Source organism: Culex quinquefasciatus, chromosome 2, assembly GCF_015732765.1.
Source record: "Culex quinquefasciatus strain JHB chromosome 2, VPISU_Cqui_1.0_pri_paternal, whole genome shotgun sequence".
Taxonomy (NCBI): domain Eukaryota; kingdom Metazoa; phylum Arthropoda; class Insecta; order Diptera; family Culicidae; genus Culex; species Culex quinquefasciatus.
Genome location: NC_051862.1, coordinates 141775379 through 141803089, shown reverse-complemented (window position 1 = coordinate 141803089; position 27711 = coordinate 141775379). Strand labels below are relative to the sequence as shown.

General features: G+C 38.5%; 1 protein-coding gene and 2 non-coding genes across 7 annotated transcripts in view; 1 reads left to right on the top strand and 2 right to left on the bottom strand.

The window, feature by feature from the left end:
• The window catches only part of LOC6037110 (helix-loop-helix protein 11), a 220397-nt gene that overhangs the window by 129243 nt on the left and 63443 nt on the right, over positions 1-27711 (top strand). The gene's annotated exons all lie outside the window — the stretch shown is intronic.
• Trnap-cgg lies at positions 3766-3837 on the bottom strand. The gene has a single exon. It is a non-coding gene; the product is annotated as a tRNA-Pro (tRNA).
• On the bottom strand, positions 11664-11735 carry Trnap-cgg. Its single transcript has one exon. It is a non-coding gene; the product is annotated as a tRNA-Pro (tRNA).

Genomic DNA, 27711 nt, shown 5'->3' with positions numbered 1-27711 from the left:
TCGGTGGGATTCTGTCCTTAGGGCGTCCCGGGTGCATGCATCGCCGACTCCAGCTGATTGTTGGCGGAAGCAGGAGGTGGCCTAGAAAACCATGTTCAGGGTTTGCAGTACCGCAGCAAGATCTATACTTGAGCTTCATCCTTTATGGCGCAACGTCCAACTGAGCGGAAAAAGCTCTCATACTGGTAGTTAATTGTCTGCTGTTGATGTACGGGTCGATGTCGATGATCAGATATTCACCACGATTACACCGCAGCCAGTTTGATCGCATCGATTTTAAACTTATAGTGCACGACGTCATTTAATCAAAAATTCAATTATTCAACCTTCAAATAAGCAAAACAAGTTCTCTATTTTCTCAGCTGATGCAGTCACCCTCGCGTGTCTCAGTCTCAACCCAGTAACCCTGACCTCCGACAGCAACCTCTCCTCTAATCCCCCTCGAATCTTCCCTCGCCAGGACGATCGCAAAGCGTGCTGCGATACACCCCCAAAGGGCAAAGCTGCAGCTCCCACGACGGCGAACTTCACCCAGCCAACCGCGATCGCGTTGCATTGTTTATGCCTTTTCCACTTAACCTCGCGTCTCCCTTCGGGATTTTCCCCCTCCTCTAAGACCCGATAATGGCGTTTGCACGCAGTTGCAACAATGTTGCAGCGGCCGCGCGGAATTGCATCTGCTGATCCGCTTCGTTGGCCAAGCTTTACCGTAGACGCTGCGCCGCATCGTGGTGTTTTTATGGCCTGCACTTTTACCGCCCACTTTGATAGATCTATCTGGCCGTTGTTGCTACCCATTGCTGGGGGGGGGCGCTTTACTCCGAGTTTTGCTGGAACAGAGAGCAAGAGAGGTTCTCGCATGTTTCCAATTGATTGAACGCCGATTTGTGGTAATATTTGTAGAGCGATTTGCGGTGCATTAGCGGGATATCATTATTAGTGGCAAATAAATCAGCGTGTTGTCTGTAAGGGGAATCAATTTATTTACTTTTGCCAGCATTACGCTGATTGAGACTATTAGAGAAGGTCAAAATTTAATCGTTTTTGCAGACCGAGCAGCAACTGTAGACATGATCCTTAAAAGCTCGGATAAACTTTGAAGAATTGGTCATGTTTAATTTTAAGTGGCTCGTTGGTCTAGGGGTATGATTTTCGCTTCGGGTGCGAGAGGTCCCGGACGAGCCCTTCTTTTTTAATGTGACACAATTGATCAACTTGGGGAAATTCTCGTATGTTAAGCAGGTTTGTCCTTTCTTCATCCAATTTATCGATTTCCACTAAATACCTAAACAGCTTATTTTGCAAAACTTTTGAAATAAGCTTGCTTGCCTACCGAGCTATTTATACCTGATTTCAGTAGAAAACGTTTTTAGAAGCTGTGATAGAACGCCAAAGGCCTGATATACCAATATTGGGTACTCGATGGAAATACTTACGTATCCCCATTATAATTTTGGTTAAACTGTCATTTTCCACTAGATTTTTTTGGGCCTTATTCAGTCTTGTTAATTTGTTGTATATTTAAAGCTGTCTTTTTTAATTGTACATTTTTATGAAATGGCCCTAGATCACTGATTCCTTGAATCCGCCCTAATATATATTTATTTTCGAACCATCTCTGATTAGCTGAAATGTCGAAGCAATTGGTGAAATATTTTTGATCAAATAATGGATATTAAAGCAGAAGTGATATAAATATTCGACCCGATTTATTATTCCCTAATTTAAAATTCTAGAGGAAAATATGATTCATTTCTGGTCTAGAAGATGTCAATTTAATGACAATAGGGGAAATATAAACCCTTTCCAATCAAACACCTATCTTCGTCATATGGAGAGTTTGATGTTCAATTAATGCTCCAAAAATACTATTTAGGCTATAAAGTTATCAGCAACAGCACCGCCTCAAGTAATCACGCAAATTTATGCCATTTACTGGCCAAAACGATCAAATTTAATGCACTTTTGATGATAATTTCTATTTTGCGAGACCAAGATGAAAGCTAAACTGCTTAACGAAAGGCGCCATCAATATCTTTTCACTTGCGCTAACATTTTCAAAGCGCCTAAGATATGAAATTGCATCCAACTACCGGCAACATGTTCTTTTGCACATTAGTTAGTAACTCACTTGCAAAATAATCCCGAAACATGTAAATAATTAGCAAGCGCCATCGAAAAAACAAACGCGCCAAGTCTTTTGACGTTTGAATTTTGACGACTCATTCCAATCGAAGGCTGAAGAAAACCGAGCGAGAAGTGAGCCAGTGATGCCAGGAAACTTTCGCTATAAATGCTACTTTTCGTGAGTGTTCGCTTTAAATTTCATTAAATTTGGCAGCACAAGGCAGAGCACTGGAAGAAAAAAGATCTAAGCTGAAAATAGGAAAATGGGCGTGGCCCAACGCATTCTCGACTGATTAGAAATCATTTGGGAAATATTATTTTGAAATGATTGTAAAAGGAATAGAATAACTTTTAGTAAAATTGAAAATAAACAGAAATGTTCACAAAAAGTTGCTCTGCTCGTTGGTGTACTTAGTTTTAGTAAATTTCAAGGAACACAATAGATTATTCAGCATCATTCTAACATGACTGTTTATTAGACTAAAAAGGGGATATTTCCCCTACGTAGCATTCTTCAATTAAATAGCAGATTTCTGATTTTTTTAGATTGACTGCATCAAAACTTCGTTAAATCTAGTTCAGAAGATTAAAACAATCGAGCCGAGAAAAAACATGTATTGTTTTTTTACTTCTCACATCAAGTCCTGTGTCTACATTTTAGTCAAATATGATTGCCGAGTTGGATAAATACGACGAGTGCAGAAAAAAGCATTGTTGGAATTCGAGCGAGAAGAAGGAAAGCATTTCTCGCTCGCGAACGAGGGAGAGAACTTGTAGGTTCTTTTCTCTTCTCGCTCGCGCTCGCATTTTCGTTCGCGTTCTCGCTCTCGCCGCGAGCGCTCGCGAGCGCCTCGTGCTAGCCGTTCGTCCCAAGCTAGCAATTTGTTTATCAGGCTTATGAATACGAACCAGGCGATGGTATAGAGGTGTAACTTCAATCACTGTGTTGTTTTTTGTTCGTTTCTAACACGTTCAACTTCTCGCGAACGGGCAATTCTGGCTCGCGAGAAAGCCCGTTCGCGAGCGGAGGAGAGCACGGGCAATCGGTGAGTTTCTCTCGGCAGCTCGAGACTCGCGGCGAGAACTCGAGAGAGAGAAAATTTTCTCGCGAGAGCGCGATAATACCAACACTGGAAAAAAGCAAGTTTTGCAACAAGTTCCATACAACATTTTTTTGAAATTCCGAAAAAGGCCTAAGGATGACATTGTAAGTCATAAGTTAGGGTATTTAGCCAATCCACCGTTTAAACCAAAACAATGATGAAAAGTTTTACCTATTACAACATGCGTTAAAAAGTTCAACTTTTCGGCATCCATTTCAGTGCTGAATAGTAGAATCTTTTTTATTTCTTTATTATACTTTAATATTAAATTCAAGTTCTGCAGCCCTATTTTAGTCAAATTTGAGTGGTTAATTGCCAAATTCATTTTCACAATAATACTCAACAATTTAATATTTGTGCTCAACGACCATTTTTTTTAAGTGAATCGGATATCCGAAGTGAATTTGTTTATCGAAAAATCGAATCTTGACTATAGAGGGACTTTTTCCCTACATGCTCTTTTCCGAACCATTGAAACACCTTTTTAATATTAATAATTCCGAAGCTAATTATTGCGTTTCCAAACAAAAAAAATGGGCTCGTCCGGGAATTGAACCCGGGACCTCTCGCACCCGAAGCGAAAATCATACCCCTAGACCAACGAGCCACTTGGATTAGAGTTGGAAAACAGATATTTTCTTGTAGAACTGGACTCCTAGAAATATCGTATTGAACAACAAGATTGTTTTTTGTTTTGTTTTATATGTTTATGGTTTATGGTTTTATGTTTTTTTATGGCCATACATGACTAAAATAACTTTAACGTTGCTTTTTATGCACGTTCCCCAAATGAGCAATTTCTATTCTAAATATCTGAAGTTTTTTTTTCTTTTTTTTTACAAGGTCCTATATACATAAGAAAATACAATAGCTTATAGGACCTTTTAAAAACTCTGGATATGGTTTTTTTCTGGAGATACTACTATGTTCATAAGACACGAAAAATATCAGAAGTTACACCATCAAGTTAAAGTTTAATTTATCGAATATTCCAAAGCATCCATTGTGTCTGGTAAAAAAAAACTCAAAACTTACACCCCATTGCAGTAATCCAAAAGTGGCAACCACCTGTTTCGCCACCGTCATCGGTGGAAATTGGAGAAAAGGTGCCGACAAAAAGCTAAAAATAGCCAACTCAAAAAAAAACCACTTCACCACAAGCAACAACAACAAAACAACACAAAGTTGCAGTAAAGTGTTGTTATTTTTGTTGTTACGTCAACTCGCGCGTATTTTCGGCAGCTCAACTTTTCAAAACTCACACTTTGTGGTCGTGACACACGTTTTCTTGAAAGTGGTTTTTCCGCTATCGCGCGAAGGCTACCTCCCCACGTGTGGTGGGGCAAATCGGTTTGGGGCTTTCCCGCCAAAATGAGCTCCGGGGAAAGTGTGCTGATTTGATGTTTTTTTGCAGGTGTTTTTGGCGCGTGTTTTTCAATACCTTTCAACGCGGTGGGTTGATGGGAAATGTTTACTTGAAATGTTTTCAAAATTAAGTTTATTTTTTTTTTTCGAACAAACAAAATGCATTTAAATATTTTTCTGTCGAATAAAAAAATACAATTTTCTCCCAAGAATCCCCCGTGCCACCCCTCCAGCGGTGAAAAGCGCGCGCAGACTCTCTCTCTTGGGCCGACAAGAAGACACAAAAGAGCGGGAGTTACGGTTTCTACCGGGCGTTCAGCATCGGCGAGAAGTTTTCCTCAACATTTTGGGAGTTGGATTTTCATGCCAGCCTGAAGCTGGCCGGGGCCGGCAAATGGCCCCCTCCGTATTATCGGCGGATAACCCTCTTCTTTGCTTGAAGTTTTTGACGTTGAATACGATTCACAGCAAATTTACCGGAAAAAAAATAAAAATAAAAGGAAACATAAAGTTATTTTTGAAATATTTGGAAAAATTTAACTGAAAAATCATAAATTTAAAACAAAAAACTAGAAAAGTCTAGTTTTTTTTCCAGTTGAGGGTTACTTTCCCCTCAGATCGAGAGTGAAAAGCACAGCAGACGATAATTTCACCGGTGTAATGTTCCAAATTAAAAACGTGCGAGCCGTTATACCTCCTCAACCCGCTGCTGCTGCTGGTTGGCGTGATCTACCCCTCATTTGAGAGAATTCTGGTGTGAATTCCGCGCTTTAATTTTGATTTGAATTCGAGGTGGGTCACGTAGCGCGTGGGTGGCGGGTGGCGAAACGCCAGAAATCGTGCCCGCGACTTAGTGCGATGTTTTTATTAAGCCTTCATCTGCTTAACGGCTCAATTTAATGGCCTTTCTTGCGGGGAGGATCTTAAATGTAATTTCAGCGCCATCATCAGCTGCTGGCTGGAGGACGACGTTTCATTTGCTCTCTTTACAGGTGGTGCTCTCCTCTCAATGGTGGGTTACTTCATTCATTCGTTCAATTCATGAATGGTGTGCGGTGTGTGAGGCGTTGTGACTCACGACCTGTGGTTGGGACGAGCTGCTGCAGTTGTTAATATCTTGTGTCGCAAAGTTGAATTGAAATAATTGAGCTAAATCATCTTTTTGCAATTCCGTCGTGAAACTACTTACTTTTCCTGTCATTCTTGAACGACGAAATAGCCTACTTTTCTGTATCAAAAATAACAGAATCGAATAGCGACACTTTTCAAAATAAATGCTGAAAAGTTCTACTTTTCGGTACTGAAATGGGTGCTGAAAAGTTGAACTTTTCAGCACTTGTTTCGAAAAGTAAAACTTTTCAACATTTTTTTGATTTGAACGATTTATTGACAAAGCGCATGAAAATTTGACTTAAAATTTCACTTAATGGGTGTTTTTCGGAATTGCAAAATATATTGTATGGAACTCGTTGCAAAATGTGATTTTTTCAGCACTCTTTGTATTTATCCAACTCGGTGAACCTTGTTGGATAAATACGACTCGTACTGAAAAAATCCTCTTTTTGCAACTTGTTGCATAAACTACTATTTCGTACTCTACTAATTTACCTTTAATTAAATGAGCAAAAGATCATCATTTGATCGACTCATCTTGGAGTGCTCAGCAATAAATTATTCGTGGGCAAACCTGGACAATCTTGTATGGTTCCACAAACTCTAAAATGATTCAGGCTGCAACGTCCGCCTAAAGTTTGGGTGTTGAAAACTAAGACCACTTTGAGGATTGAGATGTGTCAACTGGTTGAGATCTCGATAAAAAATTGTATTAAAAGATTTGTCAATTGTCGGCCGCTCCAAAGTTCACCGATACCGATAAGGGGTGCGGAAAGGGTTTTTACACTTTTTAAGGGGATAAGGGAAATTCTCCACGTCTATTTTCTGGTACCCCATTTGGCATAATGGACATTTGGTAGAACTCGTTCAAAAACCATCAGAGACATTTGGCATAAGTATATTTTTACTTTTTTTTGATAATTTTACTTTTAGAAATGATGATTATATTTAAAAAAAAAACATTATCTCTGTGTTTTTTCCCATTAGATTTAATTTTTCCCTTTTTTTAAATATTTCTCAATATAGTTTATTAGTGCAATTTTTCATACAATAGAGTAATTCCAGCTCAAATCAGGTTTTTTTCTGGTGCTTTTGTACCCGACTCTCTCCAATTTCAATGAAACTTTGTAGACATGTTATCCTAGGCCTATATAAGCCATTTTTGTGTATATGGAGCCGATAGTACTCGAAAATAACATCTGAGAAGGGCGTAAGGTATTTAAATATTTTTTTTATTTTGTAAATTAAAAATTACTGTATCTCGAAACCGTTGCGTCGTATCAAAAAGTGGTCAAAGACAAACTTGTAGGAAATTGGACGGGCTTTCTGAAAAAAATACACTGAAACAAAAAAACACGCCACATCTATGAGATTTTTTGATTCATAAGTCTAAAAATTAAATTTAAAGGTGATGTCACGATTTTTTTTCGATCAAAATTTTTGATTAAAGAGCCTAAAATGTTAACAAAAGACTGACGAAAAATGCAGGATGGTATGTCTCTCCTAAAAAAAATACAAACATCATTAACTAAAACAGTTTTTTTGAAAAGTGGTCTAAACGTCAACATTTTTAAAAATCGGTGATGGCAATCGATTCTCCAGACAATTTTACATAAAAGTCTCCATATTGACCATGGTCCTATGTCCAATCCTTGGGAAGATACAGCGGTTTTAAAAATAAAAATATTTAAAAAGCGTTTTTTTTGTGGTTTTTGGCAATTTCTATATGACAGACTTGGTTTTTCAGTCTCGTAAATATTTTCACCGGAAAGCTCGTCCAATTTCCCATAAATTTGTCCTTGACAGTATTTCAATTGGATATAAGGACTTATAGATATAAGCTTATCTGCGTAGCTAATAACTGAAAATAGATTTTTTTTCAGTGTGGTACACCCAAAGTTAAAGAACGAGGGGATAGTCCTCACTAAAAGAAACGTGAGGAAAGTGCTATATTGCGAGAGTATAGTCCTCTCGCGTGTTCATTCGTTCATTGGAACAGTTCATCCTATGAGTGGCTTATATGAACAAACGACCGCCACTTTGTCACCGAACCATGGTGGCCCATACGGCAAAGGCACGGTTCAATATGCCGAAGGTCTTGGGTTCGAGTCTCGGTACCGGTACTTGATTTTTTTGATAGATGAACTTTTTTGGAAAATGAACCATGGGTAAAGTACTCTCGGTAATTTCGGGATTTATCCTCTCCGTCCGCTCACAGTACCATTTTACTACCGAATCGTGCTCTTTATCCTCTCTTATGCCGATGCCCAGTTCTGGGTGTAGAAACCTGGAAAATAAATTTGCTTACGTAATTATAAAAATGAGTCAAATCAAAAAGCTGTTACAGGCAAACTGATGGGAAATCGGACGAGCTTTCCGGTAAAAATATTTACGAGACTGAAAAACCAAGACTGTCTTATAGAAATTGCCAAAAACCACCAAAAACCTATTTTTTCAACATTTTTATTTTTAAAACCGCTGTATCTTCCCAAGGATTGGACATAGGATCATGGTCAATATGGAGAATTTTATGTAAAATTGTCTGGAGAATCGATTGCCACCACGGCGGTTTTTTTTAAAATACGTTTAGTCCACTTTTCAAAAAAACTGTTTTAGTAAATGATTTTTGTATTTTTTTAGGAGAGACAGACCATCCTGCATTTTTCGTCATTGTTTTGTTAACATTTTAGGCTATTTTCTCAAAAATTTTGAACGAAAAAAAATCGTGACATCACCTTTAAATTTAAGTTTTAGACTTAAAAATCAAAAGATCTCATATATGTGGCGTGTATTTTTGTTTCAGTGTATTTTTTTCAGAAAGCCCGTCCAATTTCCTACATGTTTGTCTTTGACCACTGTTTGATACGACGCAACAGCTTCGAGATACCCATTTTCCGTTACTCGACTGTAAAAAATTTTGGAACATGTCATTTTATGGGAAATTTAATGTACTTTTCGTATCTACATTGACCCAGAAGGGTATTTTTTTCATTTAAAACAAAAAATTTCATTTTAAATTTTCATGTTTTTTTTCTAATTTTGCAGGGTTATTTTTTAGAGTGTAACAATGTTCTACAAAGTTGTAGAGCAGAAAATTACAAAAAATTTCATATATAGACATAAGGGGTTTGCTTATTAACATCACGAGTTATCGCGATTTTACGAAAAAAAAGTTTTGAAAAAGTTGGTCGTCATCGATCATGGCCGTTCATGGTCACCCGCGACAGACACGGACGACGAAACAAAGAAAAACGCAAAATATAACTTTTTCGAAACTTTTTTTTGTAAAATCGCGATAACTCGTGATGTTAATAAGCAAACCCCTAATGTCTATATATTATTTGTTTTGTAATTTTCTGCTCTACAACTTTGTAGAACATTGTTACACTCTAAAAAATAACCCTGCAAAATTAGAAAAAAAACACGAAAATTTAAAATGAAAATTTTTGTTCTAAATGAAAAAATGACCCTTCTGGGTCAATGTAGATTCGAAAAGTACATTAAATTTCCCATAAAATGACATGTTCCAAAAATTTTTACAGTCGAGTAACGGAAAATGGGAGAATTTTTAAAACTTTTTTAGTGTTTTTTTCGAGGAAAAATACGTTTTTTCGGAATTCTGAGTACGCCATCAAATCGGGCGTCTAATTTTACATAAATGTCCCTTTGACACCAAATTTCTATCTCATCACCGTTTCAGGCTGCAAATTATTGAAAAACACCTCTTTTTTCGCATGTTCAAAAATGGAAGGGGTCGTACCGCCCCTCCGTCACGAGATATCAAAAAACGGAATTCGGATTCGTGATCAGGGACAAAAGGTACCCCTTAGGACAAAGTTTCACGCAAATCGAAGAGGGGTCGGGGCAACTTTACCCGATTTCGTGTGAGTTGGTAGAGAATTACCCAAATGCTATTTTCGAGTACTATTGGCTCCATATACACAAAACTGACTTATACAGGCTTAGGATAACATGTATACAAAGTTTCATTGAAATTGGAGAGGGTCGGGTACAAAAGCACCAGATAAAATCCTGATTTGAGCTGGAATTGCTCTATAGTTTTTGGAATCGCAGCTTTTTAGAATATTTACAATGATATTGACTCGAAGAAAGGATTTCACTTCCGATACGCTAACCTAACCCAAACAAGAATCAATTACCAGTCAATCCCGCTCGCTCCGCTCCACCCCACTCAATTAACCCCGTTCAAGGGTTAATTTCTCCGAGGGGCCTCGTCGCGTCGCCCCAGTTATGCTTATCAACCCCGCGCGATCACCATAATTTATCGCCCACCCGATGCAGTTTATCTTGTTCTCACGTTATTACCATTACTGGGTGCGAGTAGGAGGCAGTGTATAATGTCAACCCACGATCGACACAACATCACGGGCAAACCTTTCTCCATCCGTCGTCTTCCTCCACTCGAAGAAGTTTGCAACGCGATCGGAGCACGTTCGATGCACCACGTGGTTCAAGCCCCCTTTCTCGTATTTCAACCAGAGGCAACCTTCACCAACACACCGCTTGGGGCTACAGCTGGGACACCGCGCAGACGACATCGCGTCAATAGACTGCATCAACAAACCGGGACCGTCGAGACACCACCGCCAGATCAATCGCGGTTGATTTCGGAGAATGGAATGCGGTTTTGCGAGGTCTTGCGGGACGGGCGGGATCCGGTGTTAGTCAAGGGTGCCCCCGTGCCGTAGAGGTGCTCTGGTATTTCTAGACTAACTGGTTGCACATTTTGCGCTAGGTAGACTGCGCGAGAGTTCGTTGTCTTCGGTGGAGGTCGTATGGTGGGCGCGCGCAGCTGGTTAGGCCGTATTACGCGGTTTTGGAGACTTTGGGTCACTAGATGTTCATGAAACGTATTCTAATAAGGTGAGCCCCTCGAACTATCCTGCACATCTATTCTTGGTGATCTAGAGGATCAACCGAGACTCATCGGAACAGCTGTGCTCCAAGAAACGTCCCGAAATTTAAAGTCATCAAGCTGGGATCAACGGCTTATCAATGAACGACCACACCAAAAACATAGCAGTTCTTCGTCTGAGACCCCCAAAATCCCGCGCGCAGCTTGTAATGTCGGCAGACCACGCCGGTGTTTACAACGGTTTTTGATTCCGCGCTCCACGAATTTGCTTTCGTTCGGGGTTTCTCCTTTTATGACCACAGAAAGCGCCTCCCGGCCCCTTGGAGGCCCCCCAAAGCGAACGAGGCCGTTGAGTTGCAAGATTGATTTCGTTTCTCTTCTATTTTTAGCGGCACGCCGTTGTGTGCGTGTGTATTTGGAGGGAAAGAATTTCGTGTGCCGGCCGTGACCGCTAGAGGCCGCGCCACCAACTTCAACGCTCCAAGTGACGAACCTCCTCAAGCTGTTGTGTACTGTTTTTTACCCTCTCTCTCTCTTGAGCGGAGTCGCCAGCGTGGTCCAATGACCCATCGAGATGTTGTTTTTGCCCCTCGTGCTGAAGAGGAGGGTGGGGGGGGGACCCCCACGTGAAATGGTCAGGAATTTCGGTGTGAATGATCGCGCGCGCGGTACGACGCAATAACGCCGACTTCTAAGCCGGTTTTTGCTGTACTGCGCTACCTTCTTGAACTCCTGAGCTGATGATAGGGCGGCCACGTCCACCGAGACCGGTCAGCGGCAGTGGTTTGCCTTCGGTCCGCTCGGATATGTGTGATTTCGATAATTTCGCCGCGGACAATTGAATTAAGACTCTTTGTGGTCACGTCAGGCCAGCTGTCGTTGACGCGATGATTACGAATCTGGTCGAGGGTGTTTTTTTTTGTTCATCTTCGTACGCGCGGTCCTCGTGATTACACGGTCGTCACCTGGTAATTGTGCTGGCGTCAGAGACGGTCAATGGGCTTCTATAGCTCTAGGTTGGCTGGAGCAAAAGGGTGGGAAAATCTACAAAATCTACGAATGACGCGTGAAAAAAAACTGGGCTCGTCCGGGAATTGAACCCGGGACCTCTCGCACCCGAAGCGAAAATCATACCCCTAGACCAACGAGCCACTTGCAGAGTTGCAATAAGATGATCGCTTCTGTCCTTCAATTTCCCAGACGAGTCCGGACGAGGAAGGGTGTGTTTGCGGTGATGATGAAAATTCACAGGGGCACATGATTTCCCAAGTTGCAAAGCCCCACGCGATCTTTATCGTGACGCCCACGAAATGACCCCTCCGACTGCGTGTGTAATTAGTTCATTAAGCTATTAGCATTGGGTAAATGAAATGAAAACAGCACTGGGAGCAATTAGCTTAAATATTCCATTAATTTTGAACAATGCTGAGCGTGTAATTCGCTGAATTTGTTTGACAATGCGCTGCATGCATTGGCGCTTTTCTCTCTGTCATAAAAATAGATTGACAGGTGTTCTGGAACTCACTGCGACCACAACGCTTTTTATTCAAGTTAAATGATCTCGATTTGGATTGAGAGCATAACTCTCTGAATTCTGAATTTAAATGTTAAAGAAAAAAAAAATCTGTCCCTTGAAGTTTTTTTTTTTTTAATTTCTTTTATTTTATTAACATTTTCGCTTTTCTTAAACAATAGAAAACGGAAAATGATAGTTTTAAATAAGTTTTGTTGATTTTATTGTTTTCAGTACCATAAAACGGGGTGACTTTGATAGGTTTGAGATTTTTTCGCAAAATGAAGAGTACAATTAAAATACGTACGGAATGATATGGAACCATTCTGACCGTGATAGAGAAGTGTTCAAAAAACTCTTGGAAGAAATTTATAAAAAAAAAAAATCATAAAATGTTTAAAGGTTTAAAAAGTGAGTTAACTATAACTAAGAACATGTTGATAAATAGCATTATTTCAATATTCTGAAAGTGTCATGATTTTCTTAATGAACATGATCTCGAATCGGAAAATGGAATGCATTTTCGGATTCTTTGTACAATTTTTCACTAGGAGAATGTAAAATATGTTTGTAAATAATTGATATTATGTGTTTTTAAAACATAATTTAAAAAATCTTCCAACTTACAGGCATTTTCAGTAGAACAAATGTCATATAAAATGTAAAAACTTTTGATTCTTGCTTTGATTTTAGTTTATAGTGTAATATGATTCGATGATTTTATAAACAAAACTAGTTTTAACGAATTTTAGGCAAAATTTTGACTTTTTAACAATTTGACCTTAAATTTATATGTATTTTGTTAAAAAGCTTGTAAACTTAGTTAACTATTTATAAACATTGATTTTTGCCTTCCTCACTGAGGTAAGGCTATAATCCTGCTCTAAAAATGAACTTTTTATTAAAAGCTCGAAGACCCACCTTCATATATACATATCGACTCAGAATCGAAAACTGAACAAATGTCTGTGTGTGTGTATGTGTGTGTGTGTGTGTATGTATGTATGTGTTCAAAAATCTTGCCAAGTTTTCTCAGCACTGGCTGAACCGATTTTGATCGAACCAGTTGCATTCGACTTGGTTTAGGGTCCCATACATCGCTATTGAATTGTTTGAAGTTTCGATAAGTAGTTCAAAAGTTATGTATAAAAATGTGTTTTAACATATATCCGGATCTCAATTATATGCATGTAAACGATGTCCAGATCCATCATACAACCCATCGTTGGTTAGGTAATCAAAAGACCTTTCCAACAAGTCCACAACATCGAAGATCTGGCAAACCTGTCTCGAGTTATGACCACTTAAGTGATATTTAAGTACTTTTTTAAGCCGGATCTCACTTAAATGCATGTAAACGATGTCCGGATCCATCATCCGACCCATCGTTGGTTAGATAATTGAGAGATCTTACCAACGAGTCCACATAATTGAAGATCTGGCAACCCTGTCTCGAGTTATGACCACTTAAGTGATATTTAAGTACTTTTTTGAAGCCGGATCTCACTTAAATGCATGTAAAGGATGTCCGGATCCATCATCCAACCCATCGTTGGTTAGGTAATCAAAAACCTTTCCAACAAGTCCACAACATCGAAGATCTGGCAACCCTGTCTCGAGTTATGACCACTTAAGTGATATGTATGTACTTTTTTGAAGCCGGATCTCACTTAAATGCATGTAAACGATGTCCGGATCCATCATCCGACCCATCGTTGGTTAGGTAATCAAGAGACTTTTCCAACGAGTCCGCAACATCGAAGATCTGGCAACCCTGTCTCGAGTTATGACCACTTAAGTGATATGTATGTACTTTTTTGAAGCCGGATCTCACTTAAATGTATGTAAACGATGTCCGGAACCATCATCCGACTCATCGTTGGTTAGGTAATCAAGAGACCTTTTCAACGAGTCCACAACATCGAAGATCTGGCAACCCTGTCTCGAGTTATGACCACTTAAGTGATATTTAAGTACTTTTTTGAAGCCGGATCTCAATTAAATGCATGTAAACGATGTCCGGATCCATCATCCGACCCATCGTTGTTCAGGTAATCGAGAGACCTTTCCAATGAGTCCACAACATCGAAGATCTGGCAACCCTGTCTCGAGTTATGACCAATTAAGTGATATGTATGTACTTTTTTGAAGCCGGATCTCACTTAAATGTATGTAAACGATGTCCGGAACCATCATCCGACTCATCGTTGGTTAGGTAATCAAAAGACCTTTCCAACAAGTCCACAACATCGAAGATCTGGGAACCCTGTCTCGAGTTATGACCACTTAAATGATATTTATGTACTTTTTTGAAGCCGGATCTCACTTAAATGCATGTAAACGATGTCCGGATCAATCATCCGACCCATCATTGGTTAGGTAATCGAGAGACCTTTCCAACGAGTCCACATAATTGAAGATCTGGCAACCCTGTCTCGAGTTATGACCACTTAAGTGATATTTAAGTACTTTTTTGAAGCCGGATCTCAATTAAATGCATGTAAACGATGTCCGGATCCATCATCCGACCCATCGTTGTTCAGGTAATCGAGAGACCTTTCCAATGAGTCCACAACATCGAAGATCTGGGAACCCTGTCTCGAGTTATGACCAATTAAGTGATATGTATGTACTTTTTTGAAGCCGGATCTCACTTAAATGTATGTAAACGATGTCTGGAACCACAACATCGAAGATCTGGCGACCCTGTCTCGAGTTATGACCACTTAAATGATATTTATGTACTTTTTTGAAGCCGGATCTCACTTAAATGCATGTAAACGATGACCGGATCAATCATCCGACCCATCATTGGTTAGGTAATCGAGAGACCTTTCCAACGAGTCCACATAATTGAAGATCTGGCAACCCTGTCTCGAGTTATGACCACTTAAGTGATATTTATGTACTTTTTTGAAGCCGGATCTCACTTAAATGCATGTAAACGATGTCCGGATCCATCATCCGACCCATCGTTGGTTAGGTAATCAAGAGACTTTTCCAACGAGTCCGCAACATCGAAGATCTGGCAACCCTGTCTCGAGTTATGACCACTTAAGTGATATGTATGTACTTTTTTGAAGCCGGATCTCACTTAAATGTATGTAAACGATGTCCGGAACCATCATCCGACTCATCGTTGAATAGGTAATCAAGAGACCTTTCCAACGAGAACACAATATCGAAGATCTGGCAACCCTGTCTCGAGTTATGACCACTTAAGTGATATTTAAGTCCTTTTTTGAAGCCGGATCTCAATTAAATGCATGTAAACGATGTCCGGATCAATCATCCGACCCATCATTGGTTAGGTAATCGAAAGAACTTTCCAACGAGTCCACATAATTGAAGATCTGGCAACCCTGTCTCGAGTTATGACAACTTAAGTTTTATCTGTGTACTTATTTGTCTGGACCTGAAAAAAATAGCTGAAATATGTGTCCAAACCACTCATATTACCCATTGTTGGTAACAAGTGAGGAAGGCATCAACCACATAGGTGGATTAAGTTAGTTTTTTTCTTAGAAGCTGTATCAGACACCTAAGTGATGGTACATTTGACGCAAACATAACATTTGAACATATTAAATCTTATTTTTACAAGAATAACCATGACTATCAAAGTCACCCCGGAATTAAAAATAAGAATTTTCAATGCAACTATTTTTGTAAACACTATTGATAAAACTTGTTATCAAAAATAGTGCAGGCATCTTGTGTTGCCTACCCTAGTACATGTTTTAAAAATAGTAATTTTAAGACAAACCTTACCAGTTGGAAAATATTTCAAAAATAAATTGAAATTCTATCAATGTCACCCCGGTTTACGGTATTTGAAAAAAAAAATGTATTTAGTTCAGTGTGTTTTCATTGAAATTTCATAGTTTTTTATTCTATAATTTGAAAATGGTGACAAAAAACTTGTACAATTTATGAAATTTTAGTTAAAGTGTTACTAATGAGAAATCGTAGCAAAATTATTATTAAATGATTAGACAGATGCAAATATTCAAAAAAGTTTTTGACTTTCGACTCTGGCCATGGTCGAGACAAAAAAAGAAATATAAAAATTAAAATTACAAGCAAGAATATTCACAGAAAAAAATGTGAGAAAGTGAGTTATACACCCAGTTGATTAACAATCAAAATGATTCTAAATGCAGAGGAATTAATTTTGAATGTATTTCAGCACCCAGAACTGGACATCGGCATACGAGAGAATAAAGAGCACGATTCGGTAGTAAAATGGTACTGTGTGCGGACTGAGAGGATAAATCCCGAAATTACCGAGAGTACTTTACTCAAGGGTTCATCTTCAAAAAAGTTCATCCTTAAAAAAAAGTACCGGTACCGAGACTCGAACCCAAGACCTTCGGTATATTGAACCGTGCCTTTGCCGTATGGGCCACCATGGTTCGGTGACTAAGTGGCGGTCATGTGTCCATATAAGCCACTCAATAGGATGAACTGTTCCAATGAACGAATGAACACGCGAGAGGACTATACTCTCACAAAATAGCACTTTCCTCACGTTTCTATTTACTGAGTATATTTCTCTCGACCATGCGTTTCAGCAATTGAGTTAAAACTTTGGGTGAAATTGGTCACATCGAGTCATATTCACTGTGTCAATCAGTGTTATGATTTTGAAGTCGCATCGAATATCAAAGGTCTTTTGTTTGGGTGTAAGAGAAAACCAGTAAACCGAAACCTGTTTGCATTCGCGGTTTAAATTCCACCGCACAAACGACCGAATCAGCTGATTCTAAATATAAACCCTGGCGCTCTATTCTACACCAACCCAAACAAATCGCCATTCACCGATATCCCGTGGGTAAGATCTGATCAACATTCCATAAAATACGCTATTGCCGGCAAAAAAACGGTAATTTCCTCGTTCGCTGCTCGATCAAATCCATCAGCCTGTCGAGAGTTCCCGTTGCCCGATCTTGGTGCGAATTTTGGCAAGATCTGCGCGATCGGAACGCTTGAGAGATTCGCGCCAAGTGCGCATCGGCGTCAGCTGATTCTCTCTCCCCTTGTGACTGACTCTAATTAGATTATCGCGCTAATCGCGCCCACACACAAACACGGATTTGTTGTGGCGTAACTTTGTTGCACAACCCCATCAACAGCTGGGGGAGGACGGAGGAGGAGTAGCGCAACCCGGGGTTGACACGTTTTCGTGTATTCTGGGTAGGGATTTGCGCTGATAACACGCTGATAAGGGTGTTGAAGCTGTTGGCGGAACGGCGTGTTCCAAGAATCGTGCGATGACATGTCGCGGTCGTAAACGATGTTGAAAGAGTGGCAGTGCAACGTTGAGATTTGAGTGCTTGGGATGTCTTGGATTGAAGTTGGTCCTCGAACTTTTCATCTCCCTCACACAAGCTCCTCACAGAGCATCCCTAACGACACGCAGCAGAGTGTCGACACTGTCAACAGTTTAGTCACGATCGGTTTCGATTATGAAGCGCTCCTTCACTGCTGGCAACACGCTTCCCCCCTCACTCCTTGTGGATCTGCAGCATCCATCCAGGATCGTCCACCCCGCCGAAGAAGATCTCCGCTCCGCCAGCTAATGAGATTCGATTAATGGCGTTTTTCTCACCGAGTTCGGATTTCTGCCGGTCGTGTTACCACCTCCCCGGGGGACTCCCAACTGACTAACGCCTCCCCGTACGGGGTGCGGTGGGAACGTACTGCCCCGATGGGAAGATGTCTTCATCAACTCCCTACCAGCGAGCTGGCTGCGGTCAACACGGATTGTGGTCGGTGTGGTCGTGACAATTGCTCCTCCCTAGACGGTCCCAGAGAGAGTCAGAGAGATCGTCGTGCGGCCAGACGCCGTCCGAAGGTTAGAGCTCTATTACGGCCTTCTTGGTTATAAAGTTATTTACGACCGGAAAAGATTCACTAATGATTTACTTTTGCGTGATTTTTATCTGTTTTTAGTTTTGCATTGAAGCAGGTAGACGGAGCACTAATTACCTTCTTTTTTTATTTATTTCACTTCACAGGTGAGTGCGTTTTTCGGCGAGTGATGGATGGGAGCCACATCTAGATCAACTGCTTGCGGTATGGTAAAAACACTTAAACAAGAGGGAAGCCAAATCTGCTGACAAGGTTGGCAGTACCTCTGACATTGAAAGACAGGCATCTGAGGGAAATTATGGAAAAGAGCGACATTTCCTTTTCTTCTATTACATATCAGTGAAAAAATCGATACAAAAAAATCACTCATTTTTTTATAAGAAATTTTTTACAGAAAACAATTATGGTCATATTCATCAGGAAATGATGACAGATTTTGTGTTAAAAATATGTGTAATATTGCATAACAAACTGGTGAATTTTCATCAGATTCACATTTTTACACATTTTTCATGTAATATTACTCAAAAAAGCGCTTTTATTCAACCTACCAAATTTACAACCTTCCAAAATTCAACTTTTTTTTCTTTAAGATGTTTGGTAAACGTCACACTCAAACAAGCGTCTCATAACTTTGACAGAATGTCTGTAATTCGAAGTCAGACAATTTTAATTTGTGCTTGCCATTTCATTAGGGCACATAACTTGTTTACACAAGAGTGTGTCCCTCTCACTCCTTATGTAAACTGTCATTTGGGTGAAAGGGATACACTATTGTTTACAAAAGTGATGTGCCCTTTTGAAATGTTAGGCTGCAATTGTCACATTGTGTACAACAAAAAAGTGACATGCAGAAGATTATTTGTTAATGTATTAGTGAGATCGAAATCTCTTCCAAGATCTTTTCATTTGATTTTGATAGTTTGCTCCATTGGTATCAAAATCAGACGAAGCGTTATTTCAAATGGATTTTCACAGATTTTCAGTATATTTCATTGCATTACAATTAATGAATGCATTATGCATTATGAAATTTTAGCAAAAATAGTATTTTGTGTATTTGAAGTACCGTAAACCGGGGTGACTTTGATAGGATTTCAATTTGTTTTTAGAATATTTTCCAACAGGTAAGGTTTTTCTCAAGATAATTATTTTTAAAACATGTACTGGGGTAGGCTACACAAAGTCCATGCACTATTTTGGAAAAAAAAGTTTTTTCAATAGTGTTTAGAAAAATAGTTACGTTAAAAATTCTTGGTTTTAATTCCGGGGTGACTTTGATAGTCATAGTTTTTCTTGTTAAAATCATATTTAAGATGTTCAAACTTTATTTGTACGTTAAATGTACCATCACGAAAGTAGCTGATATAGTTTGCAAGAAAAAAATCAATGTTTATATTAAGTTAACTAAGTTTATAAGCTTTTTAACAAAATACATATAAATTTTAGGTAAATTTTTTAAAAAGTCGGAATTTTGCCTGAAATTTGTTAAAAATAGTTTTGTTTATAAAATTATCGATTTATATTGCATTTTAAACTGAATTTGAAGCACGAATCACAAGTTTTCACATTTTACGTGAAATTTGTTCAACTGAATTTGCCTATAAATTTGGAGATTTTTTTTAATTGTGTTTCAAAAATACATATTATTTATTATTTACAAACTTATTTAACCTTCTCCTAGTGGAAAATTGTCCAAAGAATCCGAAAATGCAATCCGTTTTCTGATTAAAAATCATGTTCATTGAGAAAATCATGACACTTTGAGAAGTTTAAAATAATGACTTTTATCCACATTTTCTTAACTATAGTTCACTAACTTTATAAACTTTTCAAAAATTTATGAATAGTTCTTCATGAGGTACTTTGAACACTTCTCTACCACGCTCAGTATGTTTCTGAACCATTCCTTACATATTTTAATTGTACTCTTCATTTTGCGGAAAAATCGCAAACCTATCAAAGTCACCCCGGCTATCAAAGTCACCCCGTTTTACGGTATTTAACAATAGAAATGGTAAAACAGTAAACATGAATCAAGATCCAATTGTACTCATAAGGTAAATAATGAAAATTTTAGTGTTTAAAAATACTATTTTTGAGAATTTTAGTGCATGGCACTACAAATTGTAATTTGTACAGATAAAAAAAATACAAATTTTGCTTCGTTTAACACCTAAATTGCAAATAAGAGGCTAATACAAATTTCATTTAACATTTTTGCCCCTTCGATCTAGTCATGGTTAAGGGGGAGCAAACAAAAATAGAAAAAAAATTATCAAGCCTATTTTTCAAAAATTGTTTAAGTAAAAACTGTCTCAAAACGCTTGCAAAATATTAAAGATTTTTTTTACAATTCCGTCGTGAAACTACTTACTTTTCCTGTCCTTCTTGAACGACAAAATAGCCTACTTTTCTGTACCAAAAATAACATAATCGAATATCAACACTTTTCAAAATAAATGCTGAAAACTTCTATTTTTCAGCACTCAAATGGGTGCTGATAAGTTGAACTTTTCAGAACTTGTTTCTAAAAGTAACACTTTTCAACATTTTTTTGATTGAAACGATTTATTGACAAAATACATGAAAATTTGACATAAAATTTCACTCAGTGTGTGTTTTTTTGGAATTGCAAAAAATGTTGTATGGAACTCGTTGCAAAACTTGATTTTTCAGAACTCTTCGTATTTATCCAACTCGGTGAACCTCGTTGGATAAATGTACGACTCGTGCTGAAAAAATCCTCTTTTTGCAACTTGTTGCATAAACTTCTATTGTAATTACTTATTTTTTTCGTGAAGTTTTCTGTTTTTTTCCGACCTGTTGCCAAAAAATTTTAATTTCGCCCTCTAATTTTCGGCCCGATTTACGTATTTACAATACGATTTTTTTTTTCAATCATTTCAATCAATTTTCAAAAGGTGGTGACGGGGGAGGATGTGTGGTTTAGAACAAAAATGTGAAATAATATTTGGAATTGCCTGATAATTTTTTTGAGTATTTTCCAAAAAACGTATTTTTCGAATGTTTTTAGTTTACATCTATGCTTTATAAAATTTATGTATTTCATTTTAAAAAAGCTCTTTAGAATGAATTAGCGTGAATTATCGTCGATGAAATAATTCTATTTCCATAAAGATAAATATAAAAGTATCGTTATCGATTAACGATTAGATTACCGGCAGCAACCTTGAATAAAATCATGCCCTACGCGTTTTCATTCATTTCAATCAATTTATCTTTTATTTCAAAAGATTATCATCAAAGATAGAAGATGAGTTCGTTTGCTCTTGAATTTGAATGATTCAGTCAAGAATGATACTATGCCGAAAAAAAGTTCATTTTCACAATTACTCAGGAATGCCACTTGATTTTTTTTAATGTCTGTAAAAAAAGTCTGTGTATGTCTATGCAATTGTCTAAAACTCAAATATATAAATTTACAGTCATGGAAATCCATCAGAAATTGCGACTAGCGAAATAAGTTCCGGTTGATATTTTTACTAAATATTAATTTAACGATGTTTTTTTAAACTCTCTGCACCTCAAAAATTTTTTGACACAAGCTCAAATGAAACATAACAAAATCTGGCATCATTGATCACAATAACATTTTAACAAAATCTCTACAACCACGTACTAACAACATCACAAAATTCCTCTCTCAAGCAGTAAGCTTTTCGTTGGACAGCACAGCGTGTAAACAAAGTATGACACAGCAGTGTTGCCGAAAATTGCTACAAATTTGGTATGCTCCAAAGGTGGCGACGGCAGCAACTAATAAAACGTATAAAAATGTCAATCAACCCGACTTCGTGTGCTCGCGGTGTGTGTCGTGCTCGTCATTTTGGCTAACAAGACTTTCACGTTTCCTTCGGTTGAAGAACCTGTCGATGGCTTACACACTTCTTTCGCAAGATCGTTAGGGTGGTTTGACGTTTGTTGGGTGTTTTTTTTTTTTTGTTTTGTTCTTCTGTTTGGATATTTTTATGCTGTTTCCCTTATTTTCATGTTTATTATTTTCTCTTCTTTTTTTGAATTATGTTGAATTTACTTTTTATGTTATTTTGTCAAGTTTTTTTTTTTCCTTTTTGTTGTTTTGTATATCAGTTCTTGCATCCAGGATTGGTTCCATCATCTACCTTTCTTGTTTTATGTACCACGAAAACGTGTAAGCTCTGATGAATATAATACACACACATCATCATCAGTCAAATGTTTGCCGATTCTGTGGGTTTCCAAAGGGGGTAAATTTGTTTTTCGGCTGTTTTGCTTTGGTTGAGCTGCTGCTGCGGCCACTTGTTTTTGTTTGTGATTGATTTTTGGCGGCAAAATCACCACGTACACCTAATAAATACATATTTGTATCGCGAGAGTGGTTGTCCTTTGGCAGCTGCTGCTGACTGGGTCCGGGTGGAGGTTTGTTGTTTCAGTTGTCGGATAGCCCATGGGCTGATTTTACGACCCTCACCCGGGGAAGGGGGGGGGGGACTAAGACTGGGGCACAGGTAATATAGAGAGAGAGGGGATAGCGAGTTTTTGTGCGGAATGCTAATGCGTTGTTTGTGGAATAAATTTGCATTTGATGGATAGACGGTTACGTCGAGGGACAACGTGTGCGGCTAGTAGCAGTAGTATCAGTATAGGTGAAAAGTGAGGGTCTGATTGAAAGAATGTTAGAAATTTGAGTTGGTTATGGGGAGATAGGATCGATCGGGCTGAAGCAGTGGAATATATTTACCAATAATCAAATTTGATGCCGATAAATCAATCTCTGTGTTTCTGTATGGGAAAGTTTTAGAGGCGGTTCAACTTTTGGAATCAAGAATTGATGATAGGAATTCATAATTGGACATAATGGATTATTAAGTTACTGATTACCGTTTTGACCACCCACGTATTAGCTGTTATTTGAAAGAGAATACATTTTTTATTGACTTGATCCACCTTTAGTGTTTTTTGACTTCCCTAAATTTTAGCAGTGCACGAGCCATAACAAACTTCCAAAGGGTCAATCAAATGCGAAATTGGCTGAACTTTAAAAATTGTTCGTATAGCACACAATTGAGCTTTCTTAAAAAAAAATCAGGTTGAATTCTCACTAACACTCTTAAAAGTAACCCTGTAATGTTGTAAAACACAAAATTAAAATGAAAAAAAAATATGTTTTAAATGCAAAAATATCCCTCTGGGTTATATGACAGATTTGTAAAGTACAATAAATTTATCATAACAGTTGACAGTTGTATAACGGAAATGGTAATGATTTTGAAAGCTATTTTACCTTTTTTTCCTTTTAACACCAAATTTATATCTCTAAAAACGTGTGCCGGTAAAAAATATAAATACAAAGTGTTCGAAAAATTAACCTCGGATTTGTAATCAAGGGCCAAAAAAAAAAATGCTTTAGAACAAAGTTTCGCTGAAATCGTAGAGAGATCGTGCCAACTTATTTTCAAATTTCTTGTGGAGGAAAAATACATATTTTATTTCCAAATTTGAAGTTTTGATTTTTGGTTTGTTTTCTCTGATTAAATATTGTTGAGGGATACAAAAACTTTCAGAAATTTCAAGCCTAAAAATATTTTTTTTTAAATCATGTTTCGATCTATGGCTCAGAAATTGTTTTTATTATCATCGCCAAAATCAACATTTTTTCATTGAATATTCAAACGTTGCCATCGGAAATGCTCTAAATTTGTGCAAAACGTGAAATAGATATCATAACTTCAAACAATGTTCAAGGCTCAGAACGAAGCTCCTCTCGAAAAGTTGTTGGGAAAATAGTCATTTTTTTAGAACACATTTTTGTATGAAAATTTTCAGAGCGGCCACTTATGTCGGTAATTCGGAAAACAAAATGTCAGAATCTGAATATTGCTTCATCTATTGATGATTTCTGCAGTCCCTTCAAACTGCATGCTTCGAAGCTCTTCATTCCAAGATGATCTCTCTTGTTCGATGAATCCCTTATCTCGATGGTTGCTTGGATTTCATGTGCTTCCAGTCCAAAATACACATTTCAACAATATCTTCACGTTCTTGAAAATTGTCAAAGGATTTCGTACAGGTTTCAAATCAATTTACTCAATTCCTGTGATTGAAATAATATTTGCAAAGGCCTTAAAATTTCGTGTTTATCCCTCGCACCGTATTACAATGTGCATCGGAGCGGAGATTTAAAAAAAAAACTATTTCTGGGTTTTATGGCCAGAATTGACAGTTATTCTTCGAAAAGTGAAGAACACCAACTTAAACCTTTCTAATGAACTAAACTGAATAAAAAAACAACTTTTTCATGAAAAACAAAATTTGCTCACTACATATGAACGGAAAATTAACTTACTAGTTTCAAAATTTGGGACAAAATAAGATGTAAATTTTCTTCTTCATGGTCCTTAAAATCAGTCAAACGAAATCAAAATATCTCGTTAATGAAGCTATCAGAACTGACTTTGCCAGCACATGTTTTGTTCGCAACTCCAGCTGTTTCCCGCGGGGCATACAGTACTGTCACTACAGCTGATTTGCGAGAGCCTCACCCCATTATTATTGCGCTGCTCCAACGAACCCCGATGAGTCAGGTCGAAACAAGTGTTTTACCAGCCGCCGAGGCCTTATCACTCAAATTCTAACCTCGCTAATAACAATCATCGTGCCCAGCGTGCTCGATCGTTCTCAGCTGAGCACTGGCATTGCAGGTGACTCGTCGCCGTACCGAAATCCCACTCCGCAAGGCATTTCAACGTGCAACGTCCGTGTGTGTGTGTGTGTGAGGGGGCCCCCAAGCCCCAACGGACAAACCGCGCGCAAAAGCCTCTCCAAGAAGGAACGCCACGCCACCTCGTGGCGGACGGCGCAAAACAAAACACACAACACAAAAAGTACAGTCATGACAAAAACGGCTGAGAAGAAAACACACTTCTTCCAGCGAAGTGAAGAGAGTCAGATGACGGCCGGTATACCGGGTTGGTGGTGGTGTTGTGAAGGCACCTTAAACGTGCAGCACGGTGTGTGAGTGCGGTGGACCTTAAGGCTCTCCTCCAGCTTACAGGTTTTTAATGGCCATCATCATCAGCCGGTCTCTTAATGGCGTCTTGGTGGTAGTTAACACCGCAATCACCGACTCCACGCTTGGTAGTGGTGTCGGATCGCACTCACACTCCAACAAACACACAAGTAAACGGAAGAGATACGAAAAATAAATCAAATAACACAGCTCGCACCGAGCAGCCACTTGGAGAGGCTTCTTCTGGTAGGAAGTTGTGCTCTGCGATGGCATGGACTCCCGGCAGGCTAGCGCGGAACTTTGGGGGGCTAACCAAGCCCCGTCGGCGGTTGAACCGCGTGGTCAAGCGAAGCACCCCGACTTGATGTTCTTGTTCTTGTTTGATTACTTCCTTCCGCTATTTCGACGCTGTCGCCGTCATCGTCGATTGATGTATTTATGCCTTGGGGTACTTTCTGGAATGGTGGTTTTTGAGCAGGGAACCTCCGGGAAGTTATGCTTCTGTGTAATAAAGAAAATAAAAACACTTGGAAAGACCTGGCAGTGCTACCGGAATACCAATTGGAACTGGTATGCTTCTCAGTGCTTCTGTTGAATCGTGTACACGCTATTCAAGGTACAACAATAATCTTTGAAACTCGTATACAAACATGATAGAAATCGGTAAAAAAAAGTTGTTAGAACACGGTACTCTATTCATAGTAACTCTGATACAATTTTGAAGTTTTGGGAGGTGGTTATGGTTAAGGAAAGATACAGTGTATTCTTGGATATAAATAAGTAGCCTAACAAAACTTGTCCATCGATTTTAAAGTTGGGAGTTTTTTGGTGACTCTGACTTCAACGCCAATTTCATGCTAAGTTGGTCAAAATTAGTCAACGGCTTAAGCACTCCCAAAAAATCTAATATTAATAGTGAGCTCTGTGTAAAGAGGGTGTCAAACTAAAAAGTGATTCTGTTCGTTAGACAACAATTGGTGTCAAACCATCGGGGTTTCAGTGTACATGAAAGAATTGTTAATACCAGTCAACAGAATTATGAGATATGATTAAAAAAAGGATCGTTTTTTTTTGTATCTCAATCAAACTAAAAGTACCATGCTTCTCCATCCAAATTTCTTTCCAGTACATGAACTTTTTCAAAAAAAATTTAATTTTGTATTTTTTAATCCGGCTGAAACTTTTTTGGTGCCTTCGGTATGCCCAAAGAAGCCATTTTGCATCATTAGTTTGTCCATATAATTTTCTATACAAATTTTGCAGCTGTCCATACAAAAATGATGCATGAAAATTCAAAAATCTATATCTTTTGAAGACATTTTTGATCGATTTCGTGTCTTCGGCAAAGTTGTAGGTATGAATAAGGACTACACTAACAAAAAAATAATACACGGTAAAAAAATTGGTGATTTTTAATTTATCTTTTTGTCATTAAAACTAACTTAATCCACCTATGTGGTTGGTGGAGCCTTCCTCACTTATTGCCAACAATGACTGATATGATGGAATTGTACAAAAATTTAATCTATTGTTTAGATCCGGAATAAAAAAGTACATAAATATCACTTAAGTGACCATACCTCGAGACAGGGTTGCCAGATCTTCAATGTTTTGGACTCATTGGAAAGGTCTTTTGATAACCTAACCAACGGTGGGTCGGATGGTGGATCCGGACATAGTTTACATACATTTAAGTGAGATCCGGCTTCCAAAAAGTACATCAATATCACTTAAGTGAGCATATCTCGAGACAGGTTTGCCAGATCTTCAATGTTTTGGACTTGTTGGAAAGTTCTTTTGATGACCTAACCAACGATGGGTCGGATGATGGACCCGAACATAGTTTACATACATTTAAGTGAGATCCGGATATATGTGAAAACACATTTTTATACATAACTTTTGAACTACTTATCGAAACTTCAATCTATATAAAACTCGATCTATGGGACCCTAAACCAAGTCGAATGCAACAGGTTCGGGTCAAATCGGTTCAGCCAGTGCCGAGAAACATGAGCTAGTTTGTTGGTCACATACATACATACACACACACATACACACACACATACACACAGACATTTGTTCAGTTTTCGATTCTGAGTCGATATGTATACATGAAGGTGGGTCTACGACGTTTTTATACAAAGTTCATTTTTAGAGCAGGATTATAGCCTTACCTCAGTGAGGAAGGCAAAACTTGATTTGCAAATAAAAAACTATGTTTTTATTTTTTTGATATGTTTTAGGGGACATTCAATGCCAACTTTTCAGAAATTTCCAGGTTGTTCAAAAAATCTTTAACCGAGTTATGAATTTTTGAATCAATATAGATTTATTAATCATTTCGAGAAAAATTAGAATCCTGCGCTCCAATTAATCGCCGCAGAAAGATATCGTCGCAATGGAAAATCTATAGAGAAGACAAGAGAGTAGGCTTCGACAAAAAATTTAAAAACATGTTGATTGTCAATCCGAAAAAAAATCGTTGGGACTTTTGGTGATGGCTGTCGGTTTTAACTGCGATTTCTGCGGTTCTGTGACCTTTGCGGTCGGTTTGTTGGCATCCGTACAAGTGCCGGAATCTGCGACCTTCGCAACAAGCTGTATCGTTCCGTCGAACGGAGGCTCAGCCCAGCGGGCGTTGTTGGTTTCGTCGGGCAGGTTTCCCCCTCGTTGGTGAACCAGCTGCCCAGGCATACGCTAATCGTGGCATGCCCTGAGGAGAACC